This window comes from Cryptomeria japonica, chromosome 2, assembly GCF_030272615.1.
Source record: "Cryptomeria japonica chromosome 2, Sugi_1.0, whole genome shotgun sequence".
Taxonomy (NCBI): Eukaryota; Viridiplantae; Streptophyta; class Pinopsida; order Cupressales; family Cupressaceae; genus Cryptomeria; species Cryptomeria japonica.
The window spans coordinates 526,430,104-526,450,680 of record NC_081406.1 but is presented as its reverse complement, the minus strand read 5'-3'; positions in this window follow the sequence as shown (position 1 = coordinate 526,450,680).

Genomic DNA, 20,577 nt, shown 5'->3' with positions numbered 1-20,577 from the left:
ATAGAGGTTTGTGGTTCCTCCATTTTAGATAGTACAACTAGTTGCAATGGCCGCTCAAGGACCTTGGGGACAAAATTTTGGTCCCCTAAATTTGAGTCCGCCACTTCATCCTCTTCCACAAGGGTCGAGGAAAAATATTCCTAAGTTTTTGGGGGATGGTAAACAACACCCAGATGAACATATTGCAGAATTTATATTGCATGTGGGATTATTGGTGTGGAATTTGAAGATGTAGCCATACATCTTTTTGTTGAGACTCTACAAGGTGCTATTGCTAATTGATTTTATCATGTAGCACCTCAAACTATTACAACTTGGGATGTTCTTAAGACTCAATTTTAGGCATGTTTTAAGCCAGCCAAAGATGTACATGCCCTTTTGGCCCAGTTAACTTGCATGAGGAAAGAGCCACATTAACCTATGAGAGATATTGTGGCTAAGTTCAACAAGTTTAAGAACAAAATTCCCACTACTTCTTAGCCTACTAAGTGTAATAACCCACTTTAATAAACCCAACAAAATTTGACCACTTTTTTTTTTGTTTACTTTAATCATTTGTGTTTGATTCAATCGCATACAATCGCATACTCTGGGCATCCATCCATTAGGATTAGGCATTCATCCATTTGGGATGAGCATCTAACCATACGGGTTAGGCATCTATCCATACAGAGCGGAAGGTTTCATCTATCCAATATGGGATAGGCATCTACCCATACGGAGTAGGCATCTATCCAATTGGGATAGGAGGTGCTCTGGCTAGAGACTTAGACTCATCGGGACCATTTGGGTACTGAGTCACTCACTAAGTACTACACTCTTCTAATAGGAGTGCACTGAGGTCCCCATCCTTAGGAGAAATCAAAATAACATAATACAAGCTTGAATTCCGCCTCAGAATTTGGCTTAAAGCCTCGGGAAGTCAAGCGAATCCATACGGGATTCCTTCCGAGTATGAATTGAATTACTTTTTCCTTTTTATTATACTTATCTTTCAAATTAGGATTCTTCTCAATCCTTCTTCTTACCAAAACCTAGACTCCATCCACGAACGCCTGAGTACTAGGGACAACTCCATCCCTAGACTGCCTACATACCTATTTCGGCACGAGATCAAGGCGTAAAGTATGTAGTTCTATTTTCTACTCTATGGTTTGATGTAAACTGATTAGTGGGTACGCAACCCTTTCTAGGGTCAATGTCCCAGACAATTTCTCTGCAGTTGCTACCCACGGTGGTAGCACTTAAGCAAAGGCTCAAGATGGCCTATTGATTGTGGCCTAAAACAACTAGATCCTAATACCTATCATAAGCATCACCCTTGACCAAATTGCCAATCATCAAAAACTCTTCAAGATTAAATCAATTTCATAAAAGCATTTCACTCAATCAACCTTAAGGGGGTTTACTATGGTTTACTCAGTGGATGTAAAATCATTTAAGGATTATCTTATTAGATTATTGATCCTAGGGGGATTACCTGCCCCTTGGATTTTAACTTCCAAGTGTCCCTTATTACTCCCCGATGATTTATAGGGACGATTCCACATACGTCATTGATGCAGCTTTATTAGGCGTTAAGTGCAGTAGTTCAACATGATGACATTACCCGTAAGCATGACCCAAAGGCACCGTAAATACTGAATGCTGCTAGGTTTTGGTTTTTCGACTTCCTTTATTTAATTTTCTTAACTAAGGAGCTATGAAAAACATCATGCTTGGAAACAATTATGAATTTTAACATGCATACTTAGACATTGCAAAGCTTAATTAATTGAAATAACTACTTGATGAACCACGTGGAAATAAAACCATAACTAAATTATTTAATATTCAAAACTTGAAATATAACTTGCATAATAATGACAATTATGAAACTCGCATATTAATAATTAAACGTGTAACTTGCATGAAGATGAAGAAAATGTATCTTTGTCATTAATAAATGCAATTAATGTATAAGTAATTCGCATGAAGCAAGGATAGTTTAAGTTACATGCAAGGTTAAGCAATGTGTTGATTTCTACTACGAGAATAATCACTTATAGAGTCACTGGTCTCAAAAATAGCAATTAGTTTAGACATTTGGTTCAAATCATATTAATAATGAAATAATTGCTAAAATGCCAACTAAGTGCCCCAATGGATCTTAAATAGATTGAATAATTCTAATTATAAAATTTGATATAGTTTGATTTACAATTATAAAATTTACTAAAGATAAATTAATTATAAATTTACTAAAGATAATTTAATTATAAATTTACCTAAGTTTAATTTTATTAAACTAAGATTTAAATTAAAAAAAAGAAATTAACGAATCCAATTGCCAAAAACTAAATTCATGTAGTGGCTTTATTAGTCAAGTGGGAGTGGGGGCCATGGGTCCCATCACCATTGCGGACCTGCGAGTGCAGGCCCACAGTTATGAGGGGACCGTCATGGTCCCCTCCACTCCCCTACGGCCACTGTCGTAACAGTGACCACAGGGTAGTGGAGAGTACCACTCCCGGTGGTTGTCATAACTCCCCCCCCCCTCTTGCGTTGGCCCAATAATTTATCCAAAATAAATTTCGAAACCACTTTGTAGTATTATTTGGTATAAATTTAATGATATATATATATGATTTTTGTTCCAGTTTATTTAATAATATAAGAGAGATGTATATACATATGTTATTATAAAAAAAAATAAGAATAAGAATTTAATCACAGGAATGAAACGAAATAGAGAAATTTGTTTCAACAATATAACAAATAACTAGATTATCACAGAGATAGGCAAATGTTTAAATTTTGATTTCACAGAGATCATATCCAACAATTTTGCTCTTATGTTGAGATAAACAACTTTCTTTGAGAGATTTCCAAGAAAATAGTATTCATAGAGAGAGATTTCTGGAATAAATAAATAACAGAACAATAATGAGAAGAATTCATGCTTGATATACTATTTCTCATAGTGAGATTCCTAAATACAAATGATTATATGCATAGAGAAAAAAAATTGAGTTTTTCAAAAAAACAAATAGAGATGTTGAAAAGCATGATTTATCTTCTTCTTTTTTTTGATTCAAGATCTTCTCTAGATTTCAAAAAAAAAAAAAGAAATGCAGAATCAGATTTCTTTTTTAAATAGATTAAATAAATAGATTAACAAATAAAAGAGAAATCTGCATTTGTATTTTAAAAAGAAAAGAAATTTTTTTTATCAATGCATTTCTTTAATGAAAAATAGATTTCCTTTCTATCTAACAATTAAGAAATGATTTCTTACAGAAAGCTATATTCAACTAAAGAATCTAGGAGGAGATATTTCCTTTGAAAATATAAAAATTTACATAAAGAAATATCAAAAACAAAAAGAGAGGGAACCTGGAGAAGCCTTTTGATGTTGAATCCTCTCCAAATCTTCAAGCCTAGCCTTCCTTGATCCTTCCTTGCAAGCTTGGAAAAATTCTTCAAAACAAACTTAACTATTCTCCAAAATTGAAAAATATGAATACTAAAAACAAACTATTTGAGAAAACTTTCTTCAAAGCATAACCAATTCCCTCTTTTGAAAACTTGCATACAATATATAGGAAAAATCCCTTAATTCCACTATCTAGAGAAATTAATTAAGAATGAGATTCTTTTCCAATATTGGACCCATGCAAAATTGATTAATATCCTAGTGGGGGAGTTACATGCAAGGTATTGAAGATTTCTCTAGAAGCTTCTAATTCCTCCTACAACATGTGCCATAATTGGGAATGGGAAAAAGAATAAATAAATAATTCCTATTTAAATTATATTCTCCAAGTGTGTATGTGGGTCCATTATTTATTCTTTTATAATATTCATTTAATTATTTTCAATAGCTCAACCAAAAAATATAATAGAATTGTATCAAATCAAAAAGTGATAAAGGAGGGTTGTGACACTAAGGAAAATCTAAAATGTTTCTTTATAAAAGCACAATTTCTAGAAGTTAGCTTCTTATTGAGGAGAACACCTCTGAAAAATTTATCATTAGCTCAAGCTCAAGCAATGGAAATGGAAGATCACTTAATCTTGGCAGGAAAGATTAAGAAAGATCACAACAAAGCCAAAGTAAGTTTTTCTAATCTAGAAGTCTCAATTTTTCTCCTACAGATACTACTAATTCTATGGTTCAAAGACTTGCAAATGAAGTTCTTGCTTTGAAAAAGAAAATTTCACAAACATCCTTTGCCACTCCATACAAAGATATTCCACGGACCTATCCAAATAGAGCTTCTAGATATACAACTAGAATCTAGAATAATTTGCCTCCCACTCCTGAAAGATTGGCTCTCGAAGCACCTCTTGTTAATGCTTCAATGGGGTAATATGAGACCAAGCAAGGTGATAATTCCATTGAAGATATTTCACTTGAAGACATAGTTAATTCCTTTCAAAGAGATGAAGGATAATTAATTGGCAACTCTAGTATCTGGTTTTTGTAGTACAAGGAAGCCAAAGTAGAAAGTGAGAGTGAAGCATTTGTAGTTTTCACTTGTTCATAAGTTCCTAACTAGCTTGATTAGTAGCCTAGTGATAAAACCAAAGCACAAGGTACACCTCAATTGTCAGTAATTCTTGCAAAGAGAGATACTCCTTTGCTTACTTTACCCAAAGATCTAGTTGCAAATAATCAAGTAACTATGACTAACCCTTCTTCATCTAATGTACCAAAGAATGTGTCAATTAATTCCAAACCTATTAATGATGTGTCTACTCCTTCACTTAATTTGCAATACCAAAATTTTGACATTATTGATCATGCAAAGAAAACTAAAATTCAAATGTCAGAAGTTGAATATCTTAAGCCTAACCCTGAACAATTCGATAGGTTAATTAAATTTGTTAAAGAAAAAGAAAGCCCTCAAATTTTTGTAGCATCTTAGAATAACTTAGTTGTTGTCTCATCCACTATTTCAGGTGGGATTAAACCCTTTTATATTTCCCTTTTCATAAATGGGTATAAATTGAGCAATTGTGTCACAAATTCATAAGCTTGAAATAATGTAATGCTCGCTAAAGTAGTTAATGCCTTAGGAATCACTCTCATCAAAACCTTTGGTAAATATTTTTCAATGGAAAACAAGCAAGTACCCTTGATTGCTCAGATCAAGGATGCTCAGTTTTCTTTCACTGCATATCCTGACAAGATAATCAAGATGACTCTCTTAGTAGATGATGTTCTAGCCTCCTATGGTATGCTTGTAGGAAAAAATTTCTGTAAAGATGTTGGAGGTGAGATCAACATGGATTGGTGAAAATCAAGGATACTTATCAAAGATGAAATGCAGAAGTTGCTTCCTGAAAGGGAAGCAAAGTATTCAGTGGTCAAATCAAATGATCACAAAGCTCAAATTTTATTTGAGTCATTTGGTATGGAATACTATTATCTACATACTGATGATTTTTTTGAGTTTGTCGAGGATTGGGTTAAAGTTTCAGAGTATGGGACATCCAAATCTTCTAGTAATGATGATAGTTTGTCAACAAAATATTTTATGTCTACTTCTTCTAAAAATTTTTTAGAGCTTATGTCAATTTCTTCTAATAATAAAGCTTCCAACTCATAGCCTACTATTGTGAATAGTGATAACTAGGTATGGCTAATGGAATTTGATGGTAGTTGTACCATAGACAGTTTTGACGTAGGTGTAGTTCTAATTTCCCCTCAATGTGAGATGCTTCCATATTATTTCAAGCTCTAGTTTGATAATACTAATAATACAACCAAGTATGAATCATTTTTGATAGGTATGGAGGTGGCTCGAAAGAAAGGTATTAAAAATTTACATGCAAAAGGAGATGTTGAATTGGTAGTTTGCCAAATCAAAAGTATTTAAAAAACTATGAATGAGTGGTTGAAGCTTTTAGTCTGGGAAAATATTGAAAATTTTGATTCCTTCAATATTTCAGTGGTATCAAGGGAGTTTAACTCTAGAGTAGATTCACTTTCTTAGTCAACAACTCTTTTGATTCTGCATAATGATTTTTCTCAGGATGTTTATTTTATTGAATTAGTTTATAGGCCGAGTGTACCAGATAACTGGGATCACTGGAAAATTTTCAATGATGATAAGCAAATTGTGAACTTCCTTGAAACTAGTGATGGTTTTAGTAACTTTTACTTTAAAGGAAGTAATTGCTCCAATTTAGTGGTTATTGATGATTCCTCACATGATGAAGGTTTCCTGGTTGAAGGGAAATAAGATTCCAAAAGGCCTAGTGTCACTGGAGAAGTTATGTGATAAACATGACAGGTATATCAAGCAACACAACAAGTGTCATTAGATGATGCCATGGTATATTAGAAATACAATATCAAATCATAAAGTGATCTAAAATATGTGAATATTGGTAGAATTTGTGTTGGAATCAAGGAACACTAAGAGGGGGGGTGAATCAGTGTTCTGCAATTGTTAACATTGTTAATCTGATTCTTCAACCACTTAATGTAAAAGAACAAAATAAAGATGCAAACACATAAAGAAAGTCCACAACACCATAACACTAGGATTTTTAGGTGGAAAATATTAGATTCAATGACAGTCCCACAGACACTAAGAGAGGGGGGGGGAGGGGGTGCATCAATGTCTAACCGGTTAGTTGAATATTTGAACTTATTTATAGCTTTGCCACCCAAAACAGTGTACCGGTAAACAAGAATTAATGCAGTAAACATAAATAATAGAGATAACCTAGAAACACACCATAACACAAGATATTTTAAAGAGGAAACTCGGTGTGGGAAAAACCTCGGTGGGATTTGTGACCACAATATTTACTCACTGGCCAATGAATAAATACTACTTACAATAGGGGCCTACACATGTAGGGAGGCCAACAGCCTAAAGCTCACTGCTCAAAGAAGAGTCTCACTGACTACAAAATGGATTATTAAACCCAATACAATGTACTTCTCAAAACAACATCTCTAATGCCAGGTTCAGTACTAGTTTAAGCTCAGTCATTAACTAAAACCTTCACTGTCCACTATATCACCTTATACAATAATTTCCTATTCATTTCAACATACTACTTCCTCTACCAAATCAAAATGACCTATTAGATCTCATACATATATGAGTCTTTTACAATATACCAAGTTGGCTTACAAAAGATAATTATATTAAAATAAACAAAATTTCATCCCATGTCGGCTTGAGTGTTGGTATACTTTGTTGCCAATGTAATCTGAATACCGATGTAAGTGCCTGTCGGTGCTGGTGTCTGCCGGTGCATGAAGAAACCTATTGTCGGTTGGTTGCCAGTTGGTTGCTATAAATGAAAACATCAACTATTCTCATATGAGTGTAGAATGTTAACAATCTCCCCCTTTGGCATTGATGGCAACACTCATGAGAAAAATCCAAAACTATTATCCCAAAACTGAAATCCAAAAAAGATGTGCTCCCCCTGAGCAAGTGATCTCCTCTGTACATGCATTTTTCTCTCCACTACTCCCCCTTTGACATCAATGACAAAGGATGTCATAAATAATCAAAAGAGTACAAAAATTATACCTCAAGGTCTGTAACTGGTTGGTTACTATCTAAAAAATTTCTGCCAAAACTAGATTCAAATTCTGCATAAACTTGTTGTTTTCAGTTAGAGTTGCCTCAATCTGTTGGATCATACCAGTGAGATAGTGCATTTTTTGCTCCAGTGACCATTCTGTAGGAATTGTTGCCTTAGTTAGTTAAGCTCTCTGAGTAATCAAACTATCCAACCTCGGACCAAGTTTATTCTTTAGTTCCTAGGTTTTGGACCTTATTCTTGCCTTTTCTTTCTCAAGTTTCTCCAACTTCTCCTCAAAAACTGTCATTTCCTGCTAAAAAACTGAAATAAGTTCAAATGAACCTATCATGTTATCCGCAATATCATCTATTTATTTTTGTGTCTTTTTAATCCCCTCATCAATGGCCTCTGTCAAACAGTGAGGTTTGCAAGCTTCTCTATATAACTCCTTATACTCCAAAATTGTAGAATTAAGTACTGCTAAAAGTGTGCCAAGTGATCCATACATTTCTTTATAGTGTTCTCAAAGAATGTATTTTTCTCTTTGTCATCTCTCTCCTTAATAGTATCCTCTTTCACCTTATCTATGGTTATTACATTATCAACAATGAATTTGGACAATGTGTCCAATTTACCTAAAGAATCATTAATGTGATCTATCTTACAAGTAGGTGCAATCATCTTCAAGATAGGTAAGGTGTTATAAATTGCCTTAAATGCTAAGGCATTGAAATCAATTATCCTCTTGATAGAATCCAATAGAACCTCTGTTATGTTCGTAGGTCTGAATTCTCCTACTGATGTGCTAGATTCTGCTATGGGTTTCTTCTCAACAGATGTTTGTCCAATTACCTTTACTATATCCTCTTTATTTCCATCAAATGCTTCCACTTTACTTACATTTTCTTCTGGTGGTTATGTCAGTGTATGTGTCTCTACCTTTGATGGTTTCTCAGTTCACCTCTGCAACTGCCGGTTTCTCAGACTCGACATGAACCTCTGCCTCAAATTGTTTCTCAGTCTGTACAACTGCCAGATTCTCTGATTCTGGTTGCCCTGTGTTAGTTCCCTTATCCTCTGTTGATTTCTCAGTCTTTGATTTCTCTACTTGAGTCAGTATCCCAGGTTCTTGAGAGTCAACAGTGTGTATTGGTATCTTAGAGATCTTGTTGTCCTTGACATCATCTGCCTTAACCTTTGCAGTCTCTTTGTCCACCACAATGTTTATATCTTGAGTATCTACATTCATTTTGAAAAGTATCTTAGACTCTGGGTTAGTATCATCATGAGTTATACCTTCAGTAGCCATATCCAGTGGATTATCTATATGTACTGGTGATGTTGAAGTTAATGGAGGGGTGTCCTGAGCAGGTGGAAGGATGTTATCTATTACTTTTATAGTAGGTACACCACCTACTTTACCTTTTCTCTTATTTTTCTAATATACCTTGAATGTCTTTTCCACTTTCGGTCTGTTTCTTTCCTCTTGCTTTTCCTTCTCAACAAAAAATATGTCCCATTTATCTGCAGTCTCATCTGCAATTTCCTTAACCCTTCTAGCCATCAGGTTTACTTGTCGGTGTCCACTGATAAATATTGACCGGTTTGCTTCAGATATAAGCTCATCTATCTTTTCCTTAGAGTTTACCAGGTGTATAGCCAAAAGTGCTTCAACTTTCAACTTCTTATCCAGTTCCATCACAGATAGTCTTTTAGCTTCCAATCTCATGTATAAATCATTGGGTAAATCATCAATTACTTTTATCAAAACTTTCTTATAAATATCCAAATGTAAAATAATGCTTTCTTCAATGGTTTGTTTGTCAGAATCTTTAAAAGAATTATTCCATTTATTTACATTTACCATATTACCTTCATGTGTAATCTCATTCAGTAGATCGTCCAGTGTAGGGGAAACTAGTGTCTGTTTCTTCTTTGGTCTAAGTTTCTTCTGCGATTCCCTAACTGCCTGCTACTTTTTCCTTAGTGTCCTGGTTCTCTTAGGTGAAGGAGAGGGTATCGGTGAGGGTTTTCTCTTCCTCCTCTCAAATCTTTTAAACTCAGTAGCCTTGCCACTGTTAGTATCAAAATATGTTACAATCAGTGAAACATGTGCTTCAGGTTGTAGTCCTTCAAGCTCACTAGCCGATATACCACTGATATTTATGAAATTTTCTTTGATTTCATTGACCTTCTTAGAGGCATCTCTGATAAAATTTTCTCTTCTTTTTCTCCTCTTCTGCATAGATACATTACTCTCAATGGTTTATGCACTACCAAAGAATTTCTTAGATGGCTCCCTTGGTGCATCAAGTAGAGCTTTTGCATATATCTCCAGAACAGATAGGTCTACCTCATAACCCATCTCAATAACCCAAATAGTTTTAGGGCTTACTGCTTCCATCCAAGTCTCATCTCTCTTAATGAAAAAACATATTTGTTTGTCATACTTATCAACTATGCTCTATGGTAACCTCTCTCTTGCTCTCATCTTAGTTTGAAATGATTTGAAGTAATCTATAATGTTCTTATCACAGTCAATGCCCATACCAGTGAAAGTTTCCTAAATCTGTTTGCCTACCAGGATGTCATAACCAAAATCCTTGTGACCTATGTCGAGTATCTCTTTGGTAAAGTATAGCATCAAGCATACTAGTAGGTTCCCAAAATGGAAAGTACCTTTCTTATTTCCCTTAATCTTATTCAAATTGTCAATCAGTTCATCTTTAAGTCATTCACAAACATCAATCTTAGCATTATTATTCACCATTTCATATGCATTGTGAATACAAAGACTAGAAACAAAATTCAGTCTATTTGCATGTGTTTCTTTATATCCAAGTATCATACTTACATATCTCACATTTATATCCTTAAGATCATTCACTCTAAGTGATCTGTTATCAGATGTGGCTCTGGTTAACTCCATAACTCCCATGTTAGGTATTTTCTTGGTTTTATCAAGTCTACTACCGGTTGAAGGTAAACCCGTAACTGCCTTAATTGCTTCCTTGGTTATCTTGCAAACTGACTCTAACCATATGAACTCTCCATGGACTCTACTCAATACAAGTCTTACAACTTCCTTTGGAAATTTGGGAATGTTCGGTATTTCTACAAAACCTAAGTCTTCCACAATCTTATGTTCAGGTTTAATCACACCTTTTTCATCATTAATAACCTTATTAAATATTTTCTTCAAATCCTCAGTCCCTAGGTTTTCTATGTTGCAATGGATGTAGATTCTAGGGTTTTCAACAAATGCTACACCCTTTAAAAGTTTTGAAAAAGATCCAACACAATCATCCTGTTTTGCAATCTCAGGGATAATCTTAAACATGGGTCTAGGGCATTTGACGTTTTCAACAATGGTAGGGTTTGCAATAAACTCAGGAACAGAAGATAAAGTTTCCATTTTGATAAATCCCTCTTAACTGAAATTCTCTGAATGCCTGAAAGTCACTTTGCAACTTCACCTTAGAATGCCCTTGCTCAATTTCATTCTCTTTGATTGTTTGAATGCTCGATGAGTCAAAATGAGGGATTTTCTGGTGCTTTATAGCAAAAAAGGTTCTTTAAAACCACATTAAATGCTTGTCGGTTAAGTAAAAACTTAACACATCTACTGGTAAAGAAGAAATGTATCTTCTCACCATCAACCAAGGGCAGAATGCATGATTTTCAACTTGCTGCAATACCCCCTAAGGATTATTCCTCAATTGGATGAAGAATATCCTATCGGTGCAGAGATAGATTCATCAACTTTCTGATCTGCCTTCTTAATCCATTATTTTGAAAATTCTTGTTTTATTTCATTTACCTTTTTTTTTCCCTTCACACTAGATCCTTTATTGTTTATCAATATAGTCTTGCTTCTGCAAAATTTTGCAATATGCCCAATCTTGTTACATGCATAACAAGTTACATTATTTCTCTGAATAGCCTTTCCATATCCTTGACCGGGTTGTGATCTACATTGATTAGATAAATGCCCAAATCTACCACAAACATAGCATTTCACATTCATTCTGCAATTTTCTGAATTATGACAAACTTTGTTGCATTTGGAACATTGACCGGTGGGCGAGTTTGTATTCTGATTATTTCTAAATCTACACTGATTTGCTCTATGACCATATTTGTTGCAATTGAAACATTTTCCATTAAATTTATAAGCATTAGGTTGTCTTACCGGTTTGTTCTGATCTTGATTAATTGCAGTATCAGAACTTTCTCCAATTTCGGCATGTCATCAAGCCTTTCTGAACTTTTCTTGAATTTTTCTTTGTGTTCATTTGTAGTGACCAACTCATTTTCCAGAATTCCAACTTGTCTTGTAAGCTCCTCCTTATCATATTGCATGTGAATCAAATCTGTCTTTAGCATATCATTTTCATAACAAAGTCTCAAATTGTTATTTCCTGCATCATTAAGTCTCCTAGTCAAGTCTTCTTCATTTTTCTTCCTATCTTCAATACCCTTACATAACCACATAGTCATATCTTGCATTTCATTCTTCATATTGGTGTTCTCTTGTCTCAACTTATTTGCAATGTCTCTAAGAGTTTCCTTTTCATCATCATCATTCTTCATTTTCTCATGAAGTTCATTTCTCTTATTTTGTGCTATAACCAGGTTCTCCTGATGTCCTTTAATGAATTCCTTAGCAGTCCTCAGATCATCTTCAAGTTTGATATTCTTCAATTTTTCTGCATCAAAATCTTCAAGAGCTCCTTCCAACTATTTTCTTAAGTTCTCCATTTGTACCGGTTTTAGAATCTTCCTCAAGCTATTAGGCTTTTGCAAATAGAGGACCAGACTCTTATACCAATTGTTATATTTGATGACAGTCCCATAGACACTGAGAGGAGGGGGGGGATGAATCAGTGTCTAACTGGTTAGTTGAATATTTTAACTTATTTATAACTTTGCCACCCAAAATAGTGTACCGATAAAAAAGAATTAATGCAATAAACATATATAATAGAGACAACATAGAAACACACCATAACTCAAGATATTTTAATGAGGAAACCTGGTGTGGGAAAAACCTCAGTAGGATTTGTGACCCACAACATTTACTCATTGGCCAATGAATAAATACTACTTACAATAGGGGCCTGCACATGTAGGGAGGCCAACAACCTAGAGCTCACTACTCAAAGAAGAGTCTCACTGACTAAAAAATGGATTATTAAATCCAATACAATGTATTGCTCAAAACAACATCTCTAATGCTAGGTTCTATACCGGTTTAAGGTCAATCATTAACCAAAACCTTTGTTGTCCACTATATCACCTTATACAATAATTTCCTATTCATTTCAATATACTACTTCCTCTACCACATCAAAATGACCTATTAGATCTCATACATTTATGAGTCTTTTACAATATACCAAGTTGGCTTACAAAAGATAATTATATTACAATAAACAAAAGTTCATCCCATGTCGGCTTGAGTGTCGGTATGCTTTGTTGCTGATGTAATCTGAATGCCGGTGTAAGTGCCTGTTGGTGTCGGTGTCTGCCAGTGCATGAAGAAACCTATTGCCAATTGGTTTCCAATTGGTTGCCATCAATGACAACATCAACTATTCTCATATGAGTGTAGAATGCCAACAGAAAATTGGTTAAGGGAAAAACTACAGTGGGATTGAGACCCACAATATTAATATACTTTTTTATAAGTATAGAAATATTACATAAGAGAAATGCACATGCATTCAGGCACACTGCTTAGAACTCATTCCTCAATTTACAATAAGGGCTACAACCTTGGAAGGCTCACTGCCTTACAAAATGATTACAAAAGGTTACAAGAAGGGTTGAAATATTTAATAGCATCAACAAATTTCTGAGTATAGTTTTGGTTAAGCACAAAACACATAATCATACTCTGCTATGTTACACTACTCTATTTTGTTGTTCTGCTATATTTATAAGTATAAATCCTTCACACATGCACATGAAACTGTGCACAATCTCTCACAATTACTTTCCACACAACCACTGATATCCAAAATGAATATCAATCCCTCTTATATATATGCAACATCAAATTAGATCTTTTACATGTCGGCCCAAAAATGCATAATACACAAATGAAACATGTTACCCAAGTTGGCTCAATCCAAACTCAAAACAATCATGTAGACCAAAATAAATTGTCCACACACTTACCACATGTCGGATAATTATCCTCAAACATAATTATTGTTGGCAATTTGCTAGATTTGGTTAAGTGTTGTCATTGATGTCAACACTATATCCTGGTTGGACCTATCCTGGTTAAACTTGGTATTTGTCTTGGTTTTGGTTGTGATTCTGATCTAGTATGATCAGATCCCTTTCTTGTTAGTTGGGATGGATATATTCTTTTCATGTTTTGTTGGTTCATAATTTGGTGCTCTAGAAGCTATCGCTTATATTCCCGGTACTATTTAGCTCTATCGGTTAGCAATATTTTATGATTTGGTTAGGTGATTTTGGTCTGACCTATGGGAATAGTTTCTAACATGTTGAAGGTGCTCCTTGATTATGTTCTAATTGTTTGGTGGCTTCACATTGGCTGGTGTACTGATATGGTGGTCCTATTTGGATCTAGTTAGATATTTTTGTGTTATTGCACTGAGGGTTTCTATCAGTTGGTGAAACATGTTGAAATATTGGTATTAGTGTGGTTTTTGGTGGATGCAATTGTTTGGGTATTCAAATAAGGTCCAGTCTATGTAATGTAAATCATAATATTGGTATGGTGATATCATGTAATGTAATTTTTGTAATTATGGGTTTATGGGTTTAGGGTTTAGTAGACCTTATCAATAAGGTTGATGATCTACATTTATAAGTGACTTATTCATGTAATTTGGGTATGGTATGGTATCGATGGTTATATCTGCATTATCAGAGAAAGGTTTATTTGTGAACAGTGATATATTATTCAACGGAAGTTTATGAAGGATTTGGTGTTGCAGGGTAGACATTTGTGCTTAACCGGAATTCTATCAAGCATTAGGAGATGCTACTTTCACAATTCATTCTTTCTGGATTGTAGTCTGATGCTTTTGTAAGTCAGTGTCATGCCCAAACTTTTGGGCAAAAACACAACAACAATTTTTATTTATTTTTAAATTATACCAAAACACTTGATGTTCTAAGTTCAAAAGGTGAGATAACTTAATTAGTTTTCACTAAAGGATGACTCATGTGTCATTAAGAACGGGTTTCTAAAGTGAGAGATAATTTAATTACTTAAATTAGGAGACTAAAGTCTTATCTCAATCTCCTAAGCGGATTAATCAACAAATTAGATTTTAATTTACTTAACAATTACATTAAGTACCATTATCTAAACTAAATAATTTTAACCCTATAAATTCATCACAACCTTGACAACTAATTAACTCACCCAAGTCAATCTTCGATTTTAATTATATCACAAGTTAATTATTATTACCTTAAATATTTAAATAATTCCAAGATTCATTAAATTAACATAAATACAATTCATTGTATTAATAATAATTATATAGGCAAATATTGAAATGTCTCCAATGTCACCAAATTAACATTAATAAGTTGGCTTAGAAAATAAATCTTCTTTTATTGACAATTAATCCCCTTAATAGATTTTAATAATCAAATACAATTAAATTACCCCCTTGGATTAAAATAATCACCTATATTTAAATCATCCTCTTATATTAAAATAACTCTAATTAAGTTGTTATAAAATTCTCCTTTAAAAGGTTATGACAAAATACCTCCCTAACTTTAAAAAATTTATATTTAAAGTATTATAATTTCCTACCCAAATATTTATTATTCACTTACAAATAAAAGTAATTTTCTAATGGATTAAAATGACCCCTATGACATAATAAATTTTACTTAATTAAAAATGTGGTCTATTCCCCATTCACTTTAATTTGAAACTCAAATCCCCTTATAATATTTAGGGTTTTCTTATTTATTAACTCACATCTAACACTCTTTTTTGTTTACCTTTACTAACCCTAACCCGAAAATTGGGTTAGGGTTTTCTTTTCTTGTAGGTTGCTTGCAGATCGGAGGGCCCATGGCGGGGGCGAAGATGCTACCCGAGCGGCGGAGAAGAAAATCACAAAGAAGGGGGGACCATGCTTGTGTGGACGCGGCCACTGGTGGGTTGCGACCCACACAGTGGTCGCGGCCATTGGTAGGTCGCAGATCACAAAGTGAGTCATGGCCACTGGTGGGCCATAGCACACACAGTGGTCATGGCCACTGGTGGGTTGCGGCCCACATAGTGGTCGCAACTCACACAGAGGGTCACGGCCCACTGTGAGGAACTGCAACATACAGGGGTGGTGTGGAGCCTTCGGCTCCTCCACCCCTCTCATGTTGTTAATTTTTTTTAAATTAAACAAATTATGTTTTTTTTTATATATATATTTTAAATATATATGTGTGTGTGTGTGTGTGTTTTTATAAACAGGTAAAAATACATATATTTTTACTATTGTGTCTTCACAATGCATTTACAAGTTAAATATTTTAACAACAATTTGTAATAATCTTAGAAATAATATATTTAAAGGTGTGTGTATATATATATATTCATGCTCAAAAATAAACTCACTGTATTTTTTTTAAACAAAGATAGTTAAATACAACATTTAGTTTATATATGTTTTTCTTTTAATAGCAGCCTTAGTTTATAGGCAATCATTTTATAAATTGTGAGTAGGTTTATTTTGTTCATCAGCAACATTATCATTACTTTGTTTACATATACATATACATATACATATACATATACATATACATATACATATACATATACATATACATATACATATACATATACATATACATATATATATATATATATATATATATATATATATATATATATATTTATTTATTTATTTATTTATTTATTTACTTTTATTTTCTTTTCCTATGTCATTTCTAGATTGATGTTTTATAATAGCATTGGAGTAAACTACATCTAATGCATTTATACATTCAAACAAGCCAAAATAATTATATTCTTAGAAATATATCCACTAAAATATCTCAGAACTACTTTATTTATAGCATTGATTTATTTTTTTTTGTAAATACTAACGAACAATGTAACTGAATGCAAATAAAATAATATTCACAAGTTTAAACATATGAAATATGTTTTCTTTGATTTATTTTTTTTCCTTAACTGGGAATCAACAAGAAAAGGAAATAATGAAATAATGAAATAAAAGCATTTCCCTTTCTGTTTTTAAAGCAGAAACCAAACTTCATTAACATGTATGTTTAACCTTTTCCATTTATTTGTTGGCATTTGGCATTATAACATACAATGAGAGATTGTTGGCATTTCAATAAGGATATTGAGAAGGTTGTTGATGATTATGGATATAACTGATTAAGGATGATTTACTGTCTTAATATTATTATTTTGTCATTGATGTCAAGAAATTGATTTTCTAATTTAGTATGATGTTGCCATATCTTGAGAAGTATGATTTGATGAGTATAAAGATGTCGGTAAAAGACACAGAAAGAATATGATGAATAAGGGGATGAATAAGGTATTCAATGGGCAACTATTACCAAGTCAGACAATGATGAGATCATGATGTTTAGATTGTTTTAACATCATACATATGTTGTAAATTGTAAGGTTAATACTATACTATGTTACCGAGCAAAGAACCTAGTCGGTAAACCCTAAGGTTATCGCTATCAGTTAATGAAGGCGGAATGTCTACCGAGTGAAGTTTAGTATTTATCGAGTTGTAACCAAGTTGTTACTGAGTTGTAACCGAGCTGTAACAGAATACATTAAATGGTTACATGCGTTATTTAATGAAGGAAGTTGATGAGCTGGAATTGATTAAATGATTGGTATGTCATGCATGAAGTTTGTTAAAGAATCTATGGCAAAGGAAAATTGACATGAAGATCTACAGCGCAGATTGAACCGCATTACCCTAGCACAAGTTCCAAGAAATGTATGCAAGTTCCAAGGCAGGGTAAAATGTTTTTCAGATCGAAGGATACATTGAACCTGGACAAGATTGAAGATCTGATGGCTATGATTGATCATGAAAAATGTGATCAAGGAGATTAAGTGGTTGGCGAATTGTTTATAAATAGGGAACTATTGATAAACAATGCATGCGGGCAAATGTATGCACAAGGATGCTACATAGTGATTACCGAGCACAGAAGCTTGAAGACCTATTTGAATAACAAAGTATAGAAGCCCAACAAATGGACAAGATTAGTTCTATGTCTAGATTGTATTGAGCAAATAAGAATTTACTTTAGCATTTTAGATGTGAAGTTGCAGATAGATTTTTATTACTGTTATTTTGTGAAAGTGACAGAAAATCTCTTAACTGAGTGGACTTAACAGTCTTATTTGTAAAACCCTCTAGCAATGTGACATTCTGATTGAGTGTTTGAAATCCTTTAACAAGGTCACTTATAACAAGGTGAAGATCCTAACAGATCTGAGGGAAATCCCTTAACCGGGTCACATCTAGCAATGTGTTTGTAATCTTTAACAGGATTTGCTTTTAACCGAGCATACTCTAGAAGAGTATATTTCTTAGTGGGTCCAAAATCCCACAGTGGTTTTTCCCTATTTGGGTTTCCACGTTAAATCTGGTGTTATGAGGTTTATGATGTTTATATGCTTTTGAGTTTGCATGTTTAGCAGTTTTGGTTATATTACTGAAGTATATGTTATCAAGGTTGAATCTGATGTTTTTATGAAAGATTAAGTTTGTATGATTCACCCCCCCTCTCATCTTGTTGGCTATTGGATCTGTACTTACATTAAGTATCAGAACTATCATTATTGACAAAAATAAATAACCAACACTCATAATGCCCTTTTTAACAACATAAAGGAATAATATATGAAGGCTTCTTTGATTTTAGAGTAATGAATATACAACAAATGGTAAGCATACATTCTTTTCTTTTGAATTCACTTTACAATAATAACAAGATTACAACTTCAAGCCTCTCTTTTGTTTCTACAAGAATGAGGGCTTGTTACAATACATATTTTTTGAATTCCAAATAAATCTATTAGGAGACTTTGCACATGAACTTGGCTTTTCTTCATCCTTTATCCCAAATGAAAACCTACAAATAAAACTTATAGGTTGTGACCATGGAGGCTCACCTCCCAACCTAGGCTTACAAGAAGCCACCCCCAAGCTAAGAGAACCAAGGCTAAACGGGTTACAAACAAACTCAACCACATATGCAAGAAAGACTTAAACAAAACATAAACTCCCAAACCAAGGTTTTACATTGTCATTATGTGACTAAATTTGTGGGGTGAAGGTGGACCAAGCACCTAGAGGAGATCTGAAAGAAAGAGGAACAAGTGCCTTCACAAGGCTACCAAAATAAAACCAACTCAAGGTCACATACTTGACCCAAAACAAACCTTATAACCCCCAGGGCTTACAAGACCATATCTCCCCTTATGACCCCCTTTTGCATAGGCATAAAAATAATGTAGCAAGGGTCCCATAACCCTTGTGTATCTCTCTCTTCCAAGAAGAGAGTCTCTACACTCTTAGGCTATCAAGGACCCCTTCAACCCAAGGCTACTCTACCCTCCCAAGGGTGAGTATGTCCTTGAAACACCCATAACACAAAATAATCAAAAAAATAACAAAGTTCTCAAGGACAAACACAAGAAGGTTTCAACAACCAACACTACAAAGAACATAAATAAGAAAAGCTAATTACAAAAACAATTTTCTTCTCATTTAACAATGGTATTCAAAATGCATGGAAGAACACTACCAACCTTTGATCCTGCAAATGGTATGAGGGATGGTTGAAGAAGAGCTGCCCAATCCACTAGTCTTTTCTTCCCAAAACAAAAAATGCAACTTCTTAATCCAAATTTTTAACAACTCTAAGTCTCCAAGATTGGAGAGTGGGTGATCAAAATCCTAAGTTTGAATCCCTTCCCTAAGTAGGCTCTTCTCACACTTTCCAAATTCCTTGGAAAGGATGTGAGATCTCATAGGTTGGTCTTCCCAACCTCTTACATGGTTTTTAAAAATGGAAACTGAAAAAGGTAAGAGAAAGTGGGGAAGAGCAACTATCACTCAAATGGAAGGTTGTCTAACCAAGAAGAAATCCTCAAAAGTTGAATTTTCATCCTTCTTGGAAAACTCACTTTTGAGGTGACTTGACAGTCACATGTGAGTGGTCAAATGGTTAAAATTGACCTTTACCCATAGGTATAACATATGGGCCTTCAAAAATGCCCTAAACCTAACCTTAGGAGTTAGTTTGACCCTCTAGAAACTCACCTAAAGTTTGTCTAGGGGTCAAAATTGAGTTGACCATTCTAATGGCTCTCTAACCAAGACTCTATTGGGACCACACTAAGATATTTTGAATAATGCATTGGTTATAAAAATTCTCTCCAAAGGACTTGTCATTGCCAACTCAATTCACAACACAAGTGTCAAGTGACACCATAAAAATACACAATAGTATAATATGCATGACATGTCCCTTTTTGGAATTAAAAAAACTTACAAATACAAATTAAACACACATTCAAGCATTCACATTTACAAATATAAACACATTTCATACGAGGTGTTGTCTCTCCAAATAGACAACCCTTGGCTTCAAAAACGCACATAGGTTTAGCTTGATTCTCTGAATAGTTTCCATGGTCACATGGATTAGTTTTCCTGCACATCTCACTTTGCACATTAGTAATCTCAAATAGTCACATGCAATATTAATATATGAAAATAATACAAATCAAACACTTTGCGTACAATTTAAATTATAACAATCAAATTATCAATTATCCAATAGAATCCACATGAAATAATTTACTAAATGGCATCATCATAATCATCATGAAATTCAATCATTCATAAGGCATGCATCCATGTTTTCTAACATCATAAATGAAGTACTACAAATTAAAATTAAATGGCATACATCATATCAATGTTATTCAATCATTAGATCATATAGAATCTATAT